The following is a 19,519-nucleotide window of genomic DNA, read 5'->3' as shown; positions in this document are numbered from 1 at the left end:
CACGGCCAATGAACCCTAACCAGCATATCTTTCAGACTGTGGGAGGAAACCAGAGCACCTGGAGGAAACCCACACAGACACAGGGAGAACATGCAGACTCCACACAGACAGTGATCCAAGGCTGGGAATCGAACCCAGGTACCTGGTGCTGTGAGGCAGCAGCGCTAACCCATTCTGCCACTTGGCCTTGAATGTTATGATGTGCCAAGTACTCATCCAGGTACTTTTTAAAGGATGTGAGGCATCCCGCCGCCACCACCCTCCCTAGCAGCGCATTCCAGACCCTCACCACCCTCTGGGTAAAAACCTTTTTCCTCGTATCCCCCTCCTGCCCCTCAGCTTGAACCCATGTCCCCTCATGACTGAGCCTTGAACTAAGGGGAACAGCTGCTCCCTATCCACCCTGTCCATGTCCCTCATAATCTTGAACACCTCGATCAGGTCACCCCCCCCCCCCCCCCCCCCGACCCCCCCGCCTCCCCACCCACCCCACTCAGTCTTCTCTGCTCCTATAAAACAATTTTCATACATCATCCCAGTGCTCGCTGATCTACACGGATTCTGTCTGCTCAATAAGTCTCATTCTTATTTTCAAATCTCTCTGTGGCTTTGCTGCTTTCTCACTCTCCTCCTCTAGCTCCAGAACACTCCGAGATCTCAGCTTCCTCCAATTCCAACTCTTGCACATTATTGATTTCAATCATCCCTCCATGGCTGGCTGTGCTTCAGCTGCCGGGTTCCCAAGGCTGGGAATTCCCGAAATAAACCTTTCCGTCTCTCTCCCCTTCTTAGTAATGTTCCTTATCATCTACCTCTTTGACCAAGTCACTTCTTATTCTTTATGGGGTTCTGGGTGTCGCTGGCTAGGCCCAGAATTTATTGCCAATCCCTAATTGCCTCTTGAAAGTCACAGAATCCCTACGGAGCAGACAGAGGCCTTTCGGCCCATCGAGTCCGCACCGACCACAAGCCCATACCTGCCCTATTCCTGTAACCCCATTTATTTACCCTGCTAATCCTCCGACACTCTGGTCAATTTAGCATCGTCAATCAACCAAACCCGCACACCTTTGGAGTGTGGAAGGAAACCGGAGCACCTGGAGGAAACCCACACGGACATGGGGAGAATGTGCAAACTTCACACAGACAGTGACCCAAGGTCAGAATGGAAGTCGGGTCCCTGGCGCTGGTGAGGCAGCAGTGCTAACCCACCGTGCCACCCTGATCTCAAGCCTATGCCCCTTCATGACTGACTCTTCAGCTGAGGGGAACAGCTGCCAAAACATTGAATGTATTCAAGAGGCGACTGGATATCGCATTTGGGGCGAGTGGGATCAAAGCAGGATTAGGCTATTGAGTTGGACAATCAGCCATGAATGGTGAAGCAGGCTCGAAGGGCCGAATGGACTCCTTCTATCTTCTATGTTTCCATCTATTCTGTCCAGGTCTGAAGGTGGTGGTGAGCTGCCTTCTTGAACTGTTGCAGTTCATGTGATGTAGGTACACCCACAGTGCTGTCAGGGAGGGAATTCCAGGATTTTGACCCAGTGACAGCGAAGGAACGGCCGATATATTTCCAAGTCAGCATGGAGAATGGCTTGGAGGGGAACTTGCAGGTGGTGGTGTTCCCTTATATCTGCTGCCCTTGTCCTTCTAGATGGAAATGGTCATGGGTTTAGAAGGTGCTGTCCAAGTAGCTTAGGCAAGTAGCTACAGTGCATCTTGTAGATGCTACACACTGTGTGCCGGTGGTGGAGAGGATGGGTGTTTGTGGGAGGGTTAGCAATCAAGCGGGGCTGCTTTGTCCTGGATGGTGTTGAGCTCCTTGAGTGTTGTTGGAGCTGCCCCTATCCAGGCAAATGGGGAATATTCCATCACACTCCTGACTTGTGCCTTGGAGATGGTGGACAGGCTTTGGGAAATCAGGAGATGTGTTTGTAACCTGCCATTATAGCCACAGTGTTTATATGGTTAGTCCAGTTCAGTTTCTGCTCAACGGTAATCCCCAGGATTTTGATAGTGAGCGATTCAGTGACGGTAATGTCATTGGCGATGGTTAGATCCTCTCTTGTTGGAGATGGCCATTGCCTGGCACTTGTGTGGGTGAATGTTACTTGCCATTTGTCAGCCTAAGCCTGGATATTGTCCAGATCTTGCTGCATTTGAACACAGACTGTTTCAATATCTGAGGAGTTACGAATGGTGCTGAATATTGTGCAATCATCAGCGAACATCTCCACTTCTGACAGAGGGAAGGTCATTGATGAAGCAGCTGAAGATGGTTGGGGTTAGGACACTCACCCTGAGGAACTCCTGCAGAGATGTCCCAGAACTGGGACTGACCTCCAACCACCACAACCATCCTCCTTTGTCCATCTAGAAGGACATGAGCAGCAGATACATAGGAACACCACCACCTGCAAGTTCCCCTCTGAGCCACTCACCATCCTGACTTGGAAATATATCGGCCGTTCCTTCACAGTCGCTGAGTCAAAATCCTGGAATTCCCTCCCGAACAGCAGTGTGGGTCAACCCACAGCACATGGACTGCAGCGATTCAAGAAGGTAGCTCACCACCACCTTCTCAAGGGGCAACTAGGGATGGGCAATAAATGTGGCCAACCAGCGATGCCTGTGTCCCTTGAATGAATAAATAAAATGACTCTAATCAGAGGAGAGTTTGCCAACAATCCTATCATGCGCGCCACCTGTCGATGAACCCTTCCATCAGTCTGACTGTTCTGATCGATTGTTCCTGGTGGGATTGGGGATAATATTCCATCTCCCTCATGCCAAGTCTTTGCAGTGAGATGAATATTGGGTGGTAGACACATGGAGCCTGGGAGACATGGACAGGCCTAGGTTGATGAGGCTTTTACTGGTCTGGGATGAAGGGTCTCACAATAAGAAGTCTCACAACACCAGGGTTAAAGTCCAACAGGTTTATTTGGTAGCACAAGATTTTGGAGTGTTGTGCCTTCTTCAGGTGAGTGATGAAGGAGCGACACTCCGAAAGTTTGTGCTATCAAATAAACCTGTTGGACTTTATCCTGGTATTGTGAGACTTCTTACTGGGCTTACCCCAGTCCAACACCGGCATCTCCACATTAAGGGTCTCAACAGCTGATCAAATCATACCTGATAAAATAGCGACAGGTCCGGAGAATTGTAAACCTCAGTGTCCATGAAGAGGAAAATATGAGTTAACATTGAGTCCAATAAGACTCTTGTTCAGAATGAATTTAAGACAACACTCTGAATTCTTATTCAATCAGTTAAGACGATCTAACCTCCCCCCCCCCACCCCACAAACCTCTCGCACTGGGAGGAAATCTCAACTCAAGAGATGAACTGCTTCACCCTGTCAGTTTCCTGTGATTAACAAAATGCTATATCGGTCTGGGATTATCCACTCAGCACAGATTATCCCCTCCCACCTCTGCCTGAGCAAGCTCACACATGTACAAGGTTCCTTCAGGAATAGACTGCCTGAGTACGTGCCAAATGGAGAGCGGGTTGGGAGAACGGGATTAACCAGAACCTCTGAAGAGTATCCCAGAACAGGAACAGGCCATTTGGCCCATCTGCTCCGTGCTGGTATTACTGCCCCACACCAGCCTCATTCCCATCCCCTCTTCATCTCATCCCATCAGCAAATCCTTCTAATCCTCTCTCCCTCATGTGTTTCTCCAGCTTTGCTGTAAATATCTCATTATTATTCATCTGCGTCACTGGGAGCGGGTCCCACATTCTCCCCACTCCCTGTGGGAGTGAGTCCCACATTCTCCCCAGTCCGTGTGGGAGCAAGTCCCACATTCTCCCCATTCCCTGCAGGAGTGAGTCCCACATTCTCCCCATTCCCTGCAGGAGTGAGTCCCACATTCTCCCCATTCCCTGTGGGAGTGAGTCCCTCATTCTCCCCAATCTCTGGGTAAAGAGGTCAGTCCTGAATTCCCTAGTATCAGTGACTGTCTTGCACTGATGGAACCTAGTTCTGCCCTGCTCTATCCCAACACCCAGCCACACCACCTGTACATCCACCCTTCCCTAGCTCTATAACCCCCCACTCTCCCACACCACCCAAAACACTGATGTGGCACAAGTGTGCCTAGTGTCGGATTGGTCTGCCAAGGATGCCTGCCTCTGATTCGCTGTTCCAGACAGCTTCAAGTTTCTAGGTGTTCTCATCACCGACAGTCCATCCTGGTCCCCCCTCATGCCGACACTATCATTAAGAAAGCCCACCAAAACTTCTACTTCCTCAGAAGACTAAGGAAATTTAGCATGTCTGCTATAAATCTCACCAACTTTTACAGATGCCCCATAGAAAGCATTCTTTCTGGTTGTATCACAGCTTGGTCTGGGCTCCTGCTCTGCCCAAGGCCACAAGGAACTACAAAATGTCGTGAATGTAGCCCAATCCATCACACAAACCAGCCTCCCAAGCACTGACTCTGTCTACACTTCCTGCTGCCTCGGTAAAGCAGCCAGCGTAATTAAGGACCCCACGCACCCCGGACATTCTCTCTTCCACCTTCTTCTGTTGGGAAAAAGATACAAAAGTCCGAGGACACGTACCGACCGACTCAGGAACATCTTCTTCCCTGCTGCTGTCAGACTTTTGAATACCTTGCATTAAGTTGATCTTTCTCTACACCCTAGCTATGACTGTGACAGTATATATATTCTGCACCATATCCTTTCCTTCTCCAAGAACGGTATGCTTTGTCCGTATAGCGCACAAGAAACAATACTTTTCACTGTATCCCAATACACATGACAATAATAAATCAAATCATATCAAACTGTTTCCCAACCAGCCTGTTGACTTTGGATCTGCCTCTGATGAGTTTGCCCTGAGACCCTGAGTGACACTTTAAAGGAATGCAGAGCAAAGCAGATAGCCCAGTCACTCAAATGCACAGGAAAGTTGGGTGCGAGAGTATCTCTGAGGTTGACAAAAGGCTGTGAGTTTGACATACACACATAACAAACTACATGTGAGGGGCTGCTTAATAGGCCCAAAACTATGTCTGCTCCACAATACATATCTCCAAGGCCCCCTTTAGCAAAAGACCCAAAAAAGTTTGCCCTTTCCCCCTTTGAACATCTTTTGTGACAGCAGATTGCTCAGTTGTACTGAACCCTCCCTGGCGAGTGGCTGTAAATCTATCCAGTTTGGCCTTGTCTCTGCTGCTAACTGTGCACTAGTGCTAAGTGAGTTGGAAGGAATTCAGCAAGCCACTCTGTTATCACTTAATGAGTTCCCACTCGCTGCGTGCCAGCACCCACCCCCACCCTCCCTCTCCTCTCCCCACCCCACCCCCTCGGTACCTCACCGGCTCAGTTTCCCAGCGCTCCCACATTCTCCAGTGTGTGTGTGTGTGTAAGCTGCAAAATCCTGCCCCGCACACACACTCACTTCCTGCGGATGGAGTCCCACATTTCCTGCCAAATAGTGAGCCCTCCCTTTCCCTTAAAGAGGACAGGAGTGTCACTTAACGGCGTGACGGAGGAAAGCCCAGGTCAAAGGAGCGTGATGACCAAACTCCTTCGGCCCTCCCTCCCTCTATCTGTCCTGAGAGCTCCCCCCCTCAACCCTGGCCCACTTCATTCAGGGCAGGCAGTCAGGCAAGAGCACTTTAATCATTGACGCTAGCTGGCAGGATTAAAGAGAGAGCTGTCTTAAAGGCAAAGTCTTTGAGCCAAATTTGTGACTGCACAGAAAATAATGTGTAAAGAAAAGTCCCTCACTGTTTGTATCCGTCTTGAAAAGTTTGATTTGTCATGATGTTGATTTGTGTTGAGAAAGTTCCTTTTTAATTAATGTCGGGAATCGGATATTTGATGAGGTTTTTTTAATCTCATAAATTTTTGATTTTTTTGATTTTGATTTGATTTATTATTGTCACCTGTATTAACATACAATAAAAGTATTGTTTCTTGTGCGCCGTGCAGACAAAGCATGCCGTTCATAGAGAAGGAAAAGAAGGGTGCAGAATGTAGTGTTGCAGTCATAGCTATAGGGTGTAGAGAAAGATCAACGTTGAGTTGATTAGATTTATTATTATCACATGTATTAACATACAGTGAAAAGGATTGTTTCTTGCACACTATACATATAAAGCATACCGTGTGTGTGTGTATGCACGTGTCTGTGGTGTGTGTGTGTCTGTGTGCGTTGTGTGTGTGTGTGTGTGTGTGTGTAGTGTGTGTGCGTGTGTCTGTAGTGTGCGTGTGTCTGTAGTGTGTGTGTGTAGTGTGCACATACATATATGTATGAGACAGAGATATTCAACTAAATCTGCTTCTATTGTTCCCTTGGTATTTCTCCCCCACTGCCTCGCTCCAGCGGAGATCACTGTGAGGATGCAAGAATTATTATTGGTTCAAGCTTGCTGTTGAATTCCAGCTACCCTGGAATGTTGTCTATCGAGTGAACAAACTGTGCAGGCCACCATATAGGACAGCCTGGGTCAGCAATGATAATGTACTATAATATGCTTCACTGGAATAATTCATACAACCATAGCATCTCTACAGAGCAGAAGGAGGCCATTTGGTCCATCGAGTCTGCACCGCCTCTCTGAAAGTGCATATTATCCAGGCCTATCCCTCATCCACCCAATGGCCAATTCACCCAATCTACACGTCTTGGACTGTGGGAGGAAACTGGAGCACCCGGAGGAAACCTGCACAGACACGGGGAGAACGTGCAGACTCCACATAGAGTGATCCAAGCCGGGAATCGAACCTGGGTCCCTGCCGCTGTGAGGCAGCAGTGCTGACCACTGTGCCACCGTAAAACTGGAGCTGAGGAAATATTGGGAGAGGTGACTGAACAAAGAGGTAGGTTTTGAGGAGTGTCTTAAAGGAAAGCAAAGAGGAAGAAAGGTGCAGACGTTTTGGGAGAGGATTTCAGGGCTGAAGGCTAATGGGGAAGGATTAAAATCAAGATTCAAGTGGTTGGAATTAGAAGAATTTAGGAATCTGGGAGGGTTGTGGGGCTGGAGGCGATGACAGGGATAGGGAGGGAATGAGGCCATAGAGGGATTGGAAATCAAGAATGACAATTTTATAGTCAAAGTGTTGCTTGACTAATGTTGGTTAGTGAGTGCAAGGGGTGATGCGCGAGTGGGGCTTGGTGTGAGTTAGGACATGGGCAGCAGAGATTTGGATAAGCGCAAGTTTAGAGAGGATGGAAAAGGGGAGGCTGGCTGGAATTAATTGGAATCGTTGGGTCTGGAGGGAACAAAGATGGGGATGAGGGTTTCAGCAGCTGAACACAGCTGGGCTGGCTTTGTTCTTCATACACTGGAGGGAAGCAGGGTGCAATGTGTCATTATTTTATTAATTCCTGGGATGTGGGCAGCGCTGGCTTGTCCAGCATTTGTTGCCCATCCCTAACTGCCCCTCCAGAAGGTGGCAATGAGCTACCTCCTGGGATCAATGCAGTCTACGTGATGGAGCACAGAGAGAAGTCTCACAACACCAACAGGTTTATTTGGTAGCACGCCATGATGTGGAGTTGCCGGCATCGGACTAGGGTAGGCACGGTAAGTAAGTCGGACTTTAACCTGGTGTTGTGTGAGACTACTTACTGTGCCTACCCCAGTCCAACACTGGCATCATGTGGTGTAGGCACACCCACCATGCTGTTAGGGAGGGAGTTTGAGGATTTCAATGGACCGGATTTGTTCTTCATACGCGTGTGGGATAAGCAAAACGGGAGATTTGGCTTAACTTGGTCGGCTGGACAGCTGGTTTGTGACGCAGGGCGAAGCCAACTGCACGAGTTCAGTTCCTGTCCCAGCTGAGGTCATCCCCTCCTGCGTTCTCAACCTTGCCCCCTTGCCTGAGGTGTGGAGACCCTCAGGTTAAACCAGTCACGGCTAATGGTCACCTGGGACTATAAAGACCCTTTTTAATAAGGGGAAATAAGGAGATGTTGACCATATTGTGGGTAGGACAGATCAGAGCGAACTGGCAACATGGTTTTGTTACGATATCCCTTTTTGTTACCACAGCTGAAGAACGCGGGTAACAACTGGAGAGGCGCAGGAGGCAATGTGACATTTTTAAAAATTAATTTATGGGATGTGGGTATCGCTGGCTAGGACAGCATTTGTTGCCCATCCCCAATTGCCCCTTGCTGCACTCCAGCTGGTGTAGGCACACCCACGGTGCTGTTAGAGAGGGAGTTTGCGGATTTGAGGAAGGCACGGTGGTTAGCACTGTTGCCTCACAGCACCAGGGACCCGGAAGAGGGAAAACACTGGAAAATCTCGGCAGGACAAAGCTTTGACAAAGGGTGGTCTGGACTCGAAACGTCAGCTCTTTTCTCTCCTTATCGTTGCTGCCAGACCTGCTGAGATTTTCCAGCATTTTCTCTTTTGGTTTCAGATTCCAGCATCCGCAGTAATTTGTTTTTATCCCGGGACCCGGGTTCGATTCTATAAGACCATAAGATGCAGGAGCAGAATTTGGCCATTCGGCCCATCAAGTCTGTTCTGCCATTCGATCGTGGCTGATATGATTCTCATCCCCATTCTCCTGCCTTCTTCCTGTTACCCTTGATCCCCTTATAGATCAAGAACCTATCTATCTCTGTGTCAAAGACACTCAATGACCTGGCCTCCAGAGCCTTCTGTGGCAAAGATTCACCACCCTCTGGCTCAAGAAATTCCTCTTCATCTCAGTGTTAAAGGAGCGTCCCTTCACTCCGAGGTTGTGCCCTCGACTTCTAATCTCTCCCACTAGCCTTGATTCTTGAGTCACTGTCTGTGTGGAGTCTGCACATTCTCCCTGTGTCTGCGTGGGTTTCCTCCGGGTGCTCCAGTTTCCTCCCACAGTCCAAAGACATGCTGGTTTGGTGGACTGGCCGTGCTAAATTACCCATTAGTGTCCAAAGATGTGAGGGTTAGTTGGATTGGCCATGGTATATACACAGGGAGTAGAGCAGAGGGGAGGTAAGATGTTCTTTTGGAAAGTCAGTGCATATTCTATGGGCCGAATGGCCTTCTTCACTGAGGGGATTCTATGATTTTGACCCCGTGACAATGAAGGAATGGCTGATGTGGGTCTAAGTCAGAACGGTGAGTGGTTGGGTGGGGAACTTGCTGATGTTCCCAGGTATCTGATATATGCCACTTAGTAACACAGAACTGATTGTGAGTGGAGTGTTGCTACAACATTCCCAACAGAGTAACAACAACGTTATCAACAGCTGAGTGTAAAATGGAGGTAACTAAGTTAACAAGAGACAAACCATTCCTGGTACGTTATATCCTTTCTCTTTTGCACTTGCTGTTAAAGTTTTCAGGTATTGATACGAGTGTCTGAGCAGGTTCAGCTGCTGTGTTATAAACCCATCAAGACACTCAGACCTGTGATAGGCTGCGTAAAACCGGACGAGGAAAACCTGCATTTGTGTGGCACCTTTCACAAACCCACAGAAAGTGTTGTACAGCCAATGAAACGTAGCGGCTGTAATAGCACAGGAAAAGTGGTGGCCAATTGGTGCACAGCAAGCTCCCAGAAAACAGCAAGGTGACAATGGGCAGATAATCCATGACTCTCACCAACTTTTTTACAGATGCGCCATAGAAAGCGTCCTTTCCGGATGTATCACAGCTTGGTATGGGCTCCTGCTCTGCCCAAGACTGCAGGAAATGTTACTATGGGCGGCACAGAGACACAGTGGTTAGCGCTGTTACCTCAGAGCACCGGGGACCCGCATTCAAATTCCAGCCTCGGGTCACTGTCTGTGTCAAATCTGCATGTTCTCCTTGTGTCTGTGTGGGTTTCCTCCGGGTGCTCCAGTTTCCTCCCACACTCCAAAGATGTGCTGATTAGATGGATTGGCCATGCTTAATTGACCCTAGTGTCAGGGTATTAGAAGGGTAAATAAGTGGGGTTACGGGGAATAGGGCCTGGGTAGAATTGTGGTCGGTACAGACTCAATGGGCTGAATGGCCTCCTTCTGCACTGTAGGATTCTGTGATTCTATGAAACTACAAAAGGTTCTGAATGGAGCCCACTCCATCACTCAAACCAGCTGCCCATCCATCCCACCCAGGCCCTAAGCCCATAACCCCATGCATTGAACCTAGCTAGTCCCCCTGACACTAAGGGGCAATGCAGCATGGCCAATCCACCTAACCCGCACATGTCTGGACTGTGGGAGGAAACTGGAGCACCCGGAGGAAACCCACGCAGATATGGGGAGAATGTGCAAACTTCACACAGACAGTGATGCAAGCTGGGAATCGAACCCAGGTCCCTGGTGCTGGTCCCTGTGAGGCAGCAGTGCTCAGTACTGTGCCACTGTAGCCCAGTCCATCACGCAAACCAGCCTCCCATCCATTGACTCCATCTAAGCTTCATGGAATTATAGAATCCTTATAGTGCAGAAGGAGGCCATTCGGCCCATTAGATCTGCACCGACCAGAATCCCACACAGGCCCTAATCCCATAACATCTCATATTTACCCTGCTCATCTCCCTGACAATAGGGTTAATTTATCATGGCAGATCAATCTACATGTCTTTAGAGTGTGGGAGGAAACCCACACAGACGTGGGGGGAATGTGCAATCCCCACACAGACAGTGACCCAAGCCGGGAATCGAACCTGGCTCCCATGCACTGTGAGGCGGCAGTGCTAACCACTATGCCACCGTGCTGCCCTTCACAGCATCACGAGATTCTTTGCAACTCCCCCAGGAGCCAGATGGGGCCTCAGTTTAATATTTCACCCCAAAGGTGGGGGCACCTCTGGCAATGCAGCACTACTCAGGCGGGTCAGAACCTGGAGTGCGACCTGAAACCTGAATGGTAAGAGTGCTACCTACTGGGTCATCAATCAATAACCAAGGTTATGAAGTTCATTTATTTATTAGTATCACACTAATGTATCTTAAGTTGACACTGTAATGAAGTGTTGTTGTTGGTATAGAGTCGATGGGCTGAATGACCTTCTTCTGTACTTTGGGATTCTACGATTTTATGAAGTTACTTGAAAATCCCGAGTCGCCACACTCTGGCGCCTGTTCTGGTACACTGGGGGAGAATTTAGCACGGCCAATCCACCTAACCAGCTCGTCTTTCAGACCGTGAGAGAAAACCGGAGCACTTGGAGGAAACCCACGCAGACATGGCGAGAATGTGCAGACTCAGCATAGATTGTGACTCGAGCTGGGAATCGAACCCAGGTCCCTGATGCTGCGAGGCAGCAGTGCTAACCCACTGGGCCTCCGGGCAGCCCTCTCTTTGTGAAGCCTGTTCTGACGTATTTATGACGTGGAGATGCTGACGTTGGATTGTTCTAACCTGTCACAACACCAGGTTAAAGTCCAACAGGTTTATTTTGTCACAAAAGCCACTAGCTTTCGGAGCACTGCCCCTTCATCAGGTGAGTGGGAGTTGTGTTCACAAACAGGGCATATAAAGACAAAAAATTCAATTTACAAAATAATGGTTGGAATGTGAGTCTTACGTATTTCCCAATGTTTGGGGCAAGGCTAAACTTTAAGGAAAGCTCGAGGCAAGGGATTCACAAACAAGCTGTGAGACTGATTGGAATTACTGATGGGTTTGAGTCTTATGCCACCTATAACCACAAGGTGGCGACAATTACTGCATTTGGCACCATTCAGCCTCCAGACAGTCCAATAATCCGATAAACCTTTGTGTTTACAAAGCATTCCAGACTCAAGCCTCACACTCACACAATGAAATGCTCTTTGAAGTGTAATGACTGCTGTTAATTAGGTGAACACAGCAGTCATTCTGACCAGCAACATCCCACAAACAGCAAATGCCTGACCAGTTCGTGTACTCATAGAATGATGCAGCGTGCGTGCAGCCTGTGAACGGTACAGCCATGTGCAGAGGCCATTCGGTCATTCATGTCGGTACTAGCTGCTTGAAAGAGCTGTCCAATTCACCTGACCTGCAACCCCCCCTCCGACCCCCCACCCTTTCCCCATAACCTTGGGAAGGCACGCTGGTTAGCACTGCTGCCTCACAGCGCCAGGGACCCGGGTTCAAATGGGTCACTGCCTGTGTGGAGTCTGCACGTTCTCCCCGTGTCCGCGTGGGTTTCCTCCGGGTGCTCCGTTTTCCTCCCACAGTCTGAAAGACGTGCTGGTTAGGTGCTAAATTCTCCCTCAGTGTACTGAACAGAGTGTGGCGACTAGGGGATTTTTCACAGTAACTTCACTGCAGAGTTAATGTAAGCCAACTTGTGACACTAACAAATAAACTTTAAAATGTGCCCTATCCTTCTTTTTCCCTTCTCAGGTATTTTACCCCAACTCCCTTTGGAAAGTTATGATTGAATCTGCTTCCATCGCCCTTTCAGGCAGCACCTTCCAGATCACAACAACTCGCTGCGTATGAAAATATCTCCTCACTCATCTTATTCCAATCAGCAAATTGCGATCTTATGTCCCTCTCATTTTAAGTTTAAGTTTATTTATTAGTGTCACAAGTAAGGCTTACATTAACGCTGCAATGTGAAAATCCCTTAGTCGCCACACTCCGGCACCTGTTCGGGTACACTGAGGGAGAATTTAGCACGGCCAATGCACCCTAACCAGCACGTCTTTCGGACTGTGGGAGGAAACCCTCGCAGACACAGGGAGAATGTGCAGACTCCATACAGACAGTCAAGAAGAAATTAGATATGGCTCTTGGGGCGAAAGGGATCAAGGTATGGGAGGGAAAAAAAATCAGGATATTAAATTTAATGATATAATAAATAGTGGAGCAGGCGCAATGGGCTGAATAGCCTACTCCTGCTTTCAGTTTCTATGTTTCACTCAGAGGAAACCCACGCAGACATGGGGAGAACATGCAGAGTCCATACAGTCAAGAAGGAATTTGATGTAGTTCTTGGGGCTAAAGAGATATGGAAGGAAGGTCGGGGGGGGGGGGCGGGGTTTAAGATGATCAGCCATGATTGTAATGAATGGCAGAGCAGGCTCAAAGGGCCAAACGGCCTACCCCTGCTTCTAGTTTTTCCCTGGAGAGAACCCGTACAGATGCTGGGAGAACATGTAGACTCTGCACAGGCAGTGACCTGAGCCGGGAATCGAACCCAGGTCTGCAGCGAGGCAGCTGGGCTAACCACTGTGCCATCGCGCCGCCCCGATTCAGTCTCCTGAGAGATCTGAAATGGGCCCAGTAGCCATTTCAATCTAATAAAAGACTGTTTGCTCGATCGTGCCCTTTGTCCCCTCTTGACCATTTCCTCGGGGTCTGTTTCACGTCAGAAGCAGCAGATGGGGGACAGAAAATAAAGCGTCTCCTTGTCCTCGCCGTCTCTCCCGAATTCTTCAAAGAAATTCCACATCCCGATTATCAATCTAAATTTCTCCAGATATAGGAATGTGTCAGCCCTCCAGACGCACCCAGTGCCAGCTGCACATCAGTTGTAGACTGGGTTTTGCATTGTTGCCAGCGAGGTCTCACATTCACAGAGTAACTGTTGTCTGAGCCGCTTTTCCAGAGAGAGAGAGAGAGAGAGAGAGGGAGCGAGAGAGGGAGGGAGCAGGTCTGGCATTCCAGGAAGGAGCTGAAAACCTTTTAATGAACACCATCACTTCATTCCTTCCCTTTGAGCAAGATAACAGAGCCTGTTTTAGATTTATGTCCAAATCCCATCTATTGCCTCTCCTGGGAGTCACTGGTCACAGCTCATTTGGAGGTGGGTTACACTATCAACAATGTAGGGTGCTCCCTCCCCCCCGCACCCCCCCAGCACCCCCCCCCCCTCCCCCCATCCCCAGTCTCCTTCCCCCAACACCACCACCGCACCCCCACCACCCCCCCCCCAACCCCGCTCCCCTGGCCAGAACTGTCCCAAATGGTCAATCTTCCTTACGTAAATACAATGAATGCTTCCCAGCTATCCAACTGTGTGGGGCGTAAATAGAATTGTAGAATCCCTACAATGCTGAAGGAGGCCATTCAGCCCATCGAGCCTGCCCCTGCAATAATCCCACTCAGGCCCTAGCCCTGTAACCCCCCTCCTATTTACCCTGCTAATCCCCCAATACTAAGGGGCAATTTATCATGGCCAACCCACCTAACCTGCTCATCTTTGGACTGTGGGAGAAAACCAGAGCACCCGGAGGAAACCCATGTAGACACAGGGAGAATGTGCAAACTCCACACAGACAGTGACCCAACCCAAGGGAATCGAACTTGGGTCCCTGGCGCTGTGAGGCAGCAGTGCTAACCCACTGCACCACTGTGCCAAGTAAACGCCATCTCAATTCTGTTCTTAGCCAATGTTGGGTGGGATGGGTAAAGGCGAGATACCGTGGATGTTGGAATCTGAACCAAAAACAGAAAGTGCTGCAAAATCTCAGCAGATCTGACAGTATCTGGGGCGGCACAGTGGGTTAACACTGCTGCCTCACAGTGCCAGGGACCTGGGTTCGATTCCCAGCTCGGGTCACTGTCTTTGTGGAGTCTGCACGTTCTCCCCGTATCTGCATGGGTTTTCTCTGACTGCTTCAGTTTCCTCCCACAGTCCGAAAGACGTGCCGGTTAGGGCGCCTTGGCCATGCTAAATTCTCCCTCAGTGTACCCGAACAGGCTCTGGAGTGTGGCGACTAGGGGATTTTCACAGTAACTTCATTGCAGTGTTAATGTCAGCCTGCTTGTGACACACTAATAAATAAACTTTAAAGTATCTGTAGGGTGAGAACAGGGTCTGGGTGACCCTTTACTACAACTCTAATTGGATGCATTCCCTAGATGACCTTTCACCTACAACCAAACATGCTTACGTTTTTCAGATCTGAGATGTTAAATGGACTCCCAACCCGTACCCCCCACCCCCGTTGCGCTCTTGGGTAAGTGTTTAAGATCCCATCTCAAGGAACAGAAGGGGTGTTCTCTCCTCTGACTTGTCAACATTCATCCCTCAACTAACACATCTAAATCCACGCAACACAATAGTTAAGAAAGCCCCACCAACGCCTCTACTTTCTCAGGAGACTAAGGAAATTTGGCATGTCAGCTATGACTCTCACCAACTTTTACAGCTGCCCCATAGAAAGCATTCTTTCTGGTCGTATCACAGCTTGGTCTGGGCTCCTGCTCTGCTGAAGACCGCAAGGAACTACAAAAGGTTGTGAATGTATCCCAACCCATCACACAAACCAGCCTCCCATCCATCGACTCTGTCTACACTTCCCGCTGCCTCGGCAAAGCAGCCAGCATAATTAAGGACCCCCCACAGTCCGGACATTCTCTCTTCCACCTTCTTCCTTCAGGAAAAAGATACAAAAGTCTGAAGTCACGTACCAACCGACTCAAGAACAGCTTCTTCCCTGTTGCTGTCAGACTTTTGAATGGACCTACCTTGCATTAAGTTGATCTTTCTCTACACCCTAGCTATGTCAGTAATACTACATTCTGCACTCTCTGTTTTCCTTCTCTATGAACAATATGTTAATACACGTGACAATAATAATTCAAATCAAAAAAAATTATTTGGTTATTTGCCTCATTGCTACTTATGGGATCTTGCTGTGTTCAATTTGGATTGGGATGTTGCCTACATTGGAACAGGAGTAGTTCCTTGGCTGTGATGCACTTGCAGATGTCCTGAGGCCATGCAAGGTGCTATATAAATGCAAGTCCTTCCTTCTGTCACTGCTTGTTAGGGGGGTCAGTGTTGAGACTTGAGGCTTCCCTGTGTGCAGGACTGATAGCCCAAGGTTTGGCTAACTGGCTGAGGTGGTGGGGAGTTCCGGTGTGCCTGGGAGAGTCCCCCAGCAAGTTTTCACAGAGAGAGAGAGAGGTGGGCATGGGGGGAAGGAAAAGGAGTGAAGAAAGCCCGTTGCCAGAAGCAGCAATGGGTCACAGAGGGCGGGCGAGCTGTGCCACCTGTTACCATCCTGCGGGATGGGACTGTGCGAGGGTGTCACGTTCAGACAGCCATTGAGTGAACGCAGACACAACTTGTGTTCTAAATCCAGCCTCAGACTCAGACAGTGACATTTCCAACCCCTACCCCCCTCCCTGCCCTAACCCCAGGATGTCCCTCTCTGTACAAATCAAAAATAAAATTCTCACAGAGTTACAGCAAGTAAAATCACTCCTGGTGCTCCCACATAGCCCTATCAGCATTGGGTGGCACGGTGGTTAGCACTGCTGCCTCAAAGCGCGAGAGATCCGGGTTCAACTCCTGGCTTGGGTCACTGTCTGTGTGAAGTTTACATGTTCTCCCCGTGTCTGCGTGGGTTTCCTCCAGGTGCTCCAGTCCCCCACCGCCCCCCCAGTGTCTGAAACCCACGCTGGTTTGGATACATTGATTCGAACAGGGCTGTGGTGACAAGGGGAATTTCACAGTAACTTCATTGCAGTGTTAATGTAAGCCTTACTTGTGACACTAATAAATAAACTTCAACTGTACAGATCCGGAATGGAGGGGCTGTATGTGGCCCAGTGAGTCAGTGAATGACACTCTCCACCCCCTCCCCCCAAGATATGTAAGTTTAAGCTTATTTATTAGTCACATGTTGGCTTATTAACACAGCGATGAAGTCACTGCGAAAATCCCCTAGTTGCTACACTCCGGCGCCAGTTCGGGTTACACTGAGGGAGAATTTAGCACGGCCAATGCACCCTAACCAGCGCGTCTTTCAGACTGTGGGAGGAAACTGGATCACCCGGAGGAAACCCACGCAGACATGGAGAGAATGTGCAGACTCTGCACAGACAGTGACCCCAAGCCGGGAATCGAACCTGGGTCCCTGGTGCTGTGAGGCAGTAGTGCTAACCCACTGTGCCACCCATACTTGCCCTTGCTTTAAGTGCCAATCACTTCCGTCACAGGTGGTAGGAAAAGAACTGCCTGGACAGAAATCAGCCAGATGTGCAAACTCTGCACCTGGGCAACGGTCAATAAAATGTTTTGCGAGGACACACTCAGAACCCAGATGGGCTGCATGTAAGGGGAGATGATGGCCCAGTGGTATTATCGCTAGGCTATTAATTGGCACACTGGTTAGCAATACTGCCTCACAGCACTAGGGATGCAGGTTCGATTCCCAGCTTGTCTTTGCAGAGGCTGCACATTTTCCCTGTGTCTGCGTGGGTTTCCTCCGTCTGCTCCAGTTTCCTCCCACAGACGTGCTGGTTAGGGTGGATTGGCCGTGCTAAATTCTCCCTCAGCGTACCGGAGTGCGGCGACTAGGGGATTTTCACAGTAATTTCATTGCAGTGTTAGTGTAAGCTGGCTTGTGACACTAATAAATAAACTGTAAATGGAAACTCAGCGAATGTTCTGGGGACCCGGGTTCAAATCCCGTCACAGCAGATGGTGGAATTTGAGTTCAATAAAAAAAAATCTGGAATTAAGAACCTACTGATGGCCATGAAACCATTGTCGATTGTCAGAAAAACCCATCTGGTTCACTAATGTCCTTGAGGGAAGGCAACCTGTCACCCTTACCCGGTCTGGCCTACATGCGATTCCAGAGCCACGGCAATGTGATGACTCTCAACTGCCCTCCAAGGGCAACTAAGGATGGGCACTAAATGCTGGCCCAGCCAGCAACACCCATGTCCCATAAAAGAATAACTAAAAAAAAGGCACACTTAACACTCGAGGTAGATCTGATTTGATTTGATTTATTATTGTCACATGTATTAACATACAGTGAAAAGTATTGTTTCTTGTGTGCTATACAGACAAAACATACCATTCATAGAGAAGGAAACGAGAGAGTGCAGATTGTAGTGTTACAGTCATAGCTAGGGTGTAGAGAAAGATCAACTTAATGCGAGGTAGGTCCATTCAAAAGTCTGACAGCAGCAGGGAAGAAGCTGTTCTTGAGTCGGTTGGTACGTGACCTCAGAGTTTTTTACCTTTCTCCTGAAGGAAAAAAGTGGAAGAGAGAATGTCTGGGGTGCGTGGGGTCCTTAATTATGCTGGCTGCTTTGCTGAGGCAGTGGGAAGTGTAGACAGAGTCAATGGATGGGAGGCTGGTTTGCGTGATGGATTGGGCTACATTTACAACCTTTTGTGGTTTGGTCTTGGGCAGAGCAGGAGCCCTTACCAAGCTGTGATACAACCAGAAAGAATGCTTTCTATGGTGCATCTGTAAAAGTTGGAGAGAGTTGTAGTGGACATGCCAAATTTCCTTAGTCTTCTGAGAAAGTAGAAAAGCATTGATGGGGCTTTCTTATCTATAGTGTCGGCATGAGGGGACCAGGACAGGTTGTTGGTGATCTGGACATCTAAAAACTTGAAACTCTCGACCCTTTCTACTTCGTCCCCATTGAGGTAGAGTGACCCGTGCGGGAGCTTTGTCAACTGCATTGAGGCATGGGACTTACCAAATCACATCCCCGCGTCACATTCCTGAAGTGAGTGGTCATCAGGAGGAGGAACCACAAAGAGTTTCACTGGAGTCTGATCAGAAAACATTTGACATAACCACAGAAGGTATTAGGATGGTGGCCTTGGTCAGGGAAGTAGATTTTTACAAATATTGTTAACAAATGAGAGGAAAATGGGGAAGTTTTCCACAGCTTAGCATCCCTGAAAAATTGGGCACAGAAGCTAATGGTGGCACGATTAAAACTGGAGATGCGGAAGAGGCCGGAATTGGAGGAGCGCAGAGACCTTGGAGGGCTGTGCAGCTGGAGGAGGTTACAGAGATAGAGAGGGATGAGGCATAGAATCTCTATAATGCAGAGGGAGCGATTCAGCTGATTGAGCCTGTACCGACAACAATCCCACCAGGCCCCACACCCCAAACCCCACACATATATTCTGCTAATCTCCCTGACACTAAGGGTCAATTTATCATGGCCAGTCAACCTAACCTACACATCTGTGGACTGTGGGACGAAACCGGAGCACCCAGAGGACACCCACGCAGACACGGGGAGAATGTGCAAACTCCAGATAGGAAGTCACCCGAGGCCAGGATTGAACCCGGGTGCCTGGCGCTGTGAGGCAGCAGCACTAACCACTGTGCCACCTGTGGAGAAAGATAGGAACTTTAAAACAGGGCAGTTGCTGGAGCAGGGTTCATTGTACGTCAGCCGTGATTGGCGAAACAGTCATAGCGTGGGTTTTGATAAGCAAGATTTCCCCAGTAGAGGGGTCCTTTCCCTCAGCCCAGGTTTGCTGATGTCAACTTGAACCATCTGGACAAACCATCTCCCACATCCTGACTTAGACCAGGGGGGAAGTGCAGCAAAGGTTTACCAGGCTGATTCCAGGGATGGCCAGATTGATGTACAATGAGGGATTGACTAGGTTAGGATTGTTTTTGGTGGAGTTCAGATGAATGAAGAGGAGATCTGATAGAGATTTATAAAACTCTAGCAGGACTAGACAGGGTAGAGGAAGGGAGGATGTTCCTGATGGTGGGGGAGTCCAGAAAGTCTGAGGTCACACACCAATCGACTCAAGAACAGTTTCTTCCCTGCTGCTGTCAGACTTTTGAATGGACCTACCTTGCATTAAGTTGATCTTTCTCTAC

General features: G+C 49.0%; 1 protein-coding gene across 6 annotated transcripts in view; it reads right to left on the bottom strand.

The window, feature by feature from the left end:
* LOC145362124 (coiled-coil domain-containing protein 9-like) overlaps positions 1 to 19,519 on the bottom strand; it is a 68,527-nt gene that overhangs the window by 46,521 nt on the left and 2,487 nt on the right. For 2 of the 6 annotated variants that reach the window (XM_080218177.1, XM_080218172.1), the window contains exon 1: positions 5,340 to 5,456. The exons of 1 other annotated variant lie outside the window; for it this stretch is intronic. The gene's annotated coding sequence lies outside the window, so the exon portion shown is untranslated. Of the gene's footprint in view, positions 1 to 5,339; positions 5,459 to 19,519 lie in introns of those variants that run through there. 3 more of the 6 variants (XM_080218175.1, XM_080218176.1, XM_080218174.1) reach the window with 2 other exon arrangements.

This window comes from Carcharhinus amblyrhynchos, unplaced genomic scaffold, assembly GCF_965287045.1.
Source record: "Carcharhinus amblyrhynchos unplaced genomic scaffold, sCarAmb.v2.hapA scaffold_37, whole genome shotgun sequence".
In the NCBI taxonomy this organism is placed as follows: domain Eukaryota; kingdom Metazoa; phylum Chordata; class Chondrichthyes; order Carcharhiniformes; family Carcharhinidae; genus Carcharhinus; species Carcharhinus amblyrhynchos.
The sequence above is the reverse complement of the archived record's forward strand: the minus strand, read 5'-3'. Positions and strand labels throughout refer to the sequence as shown.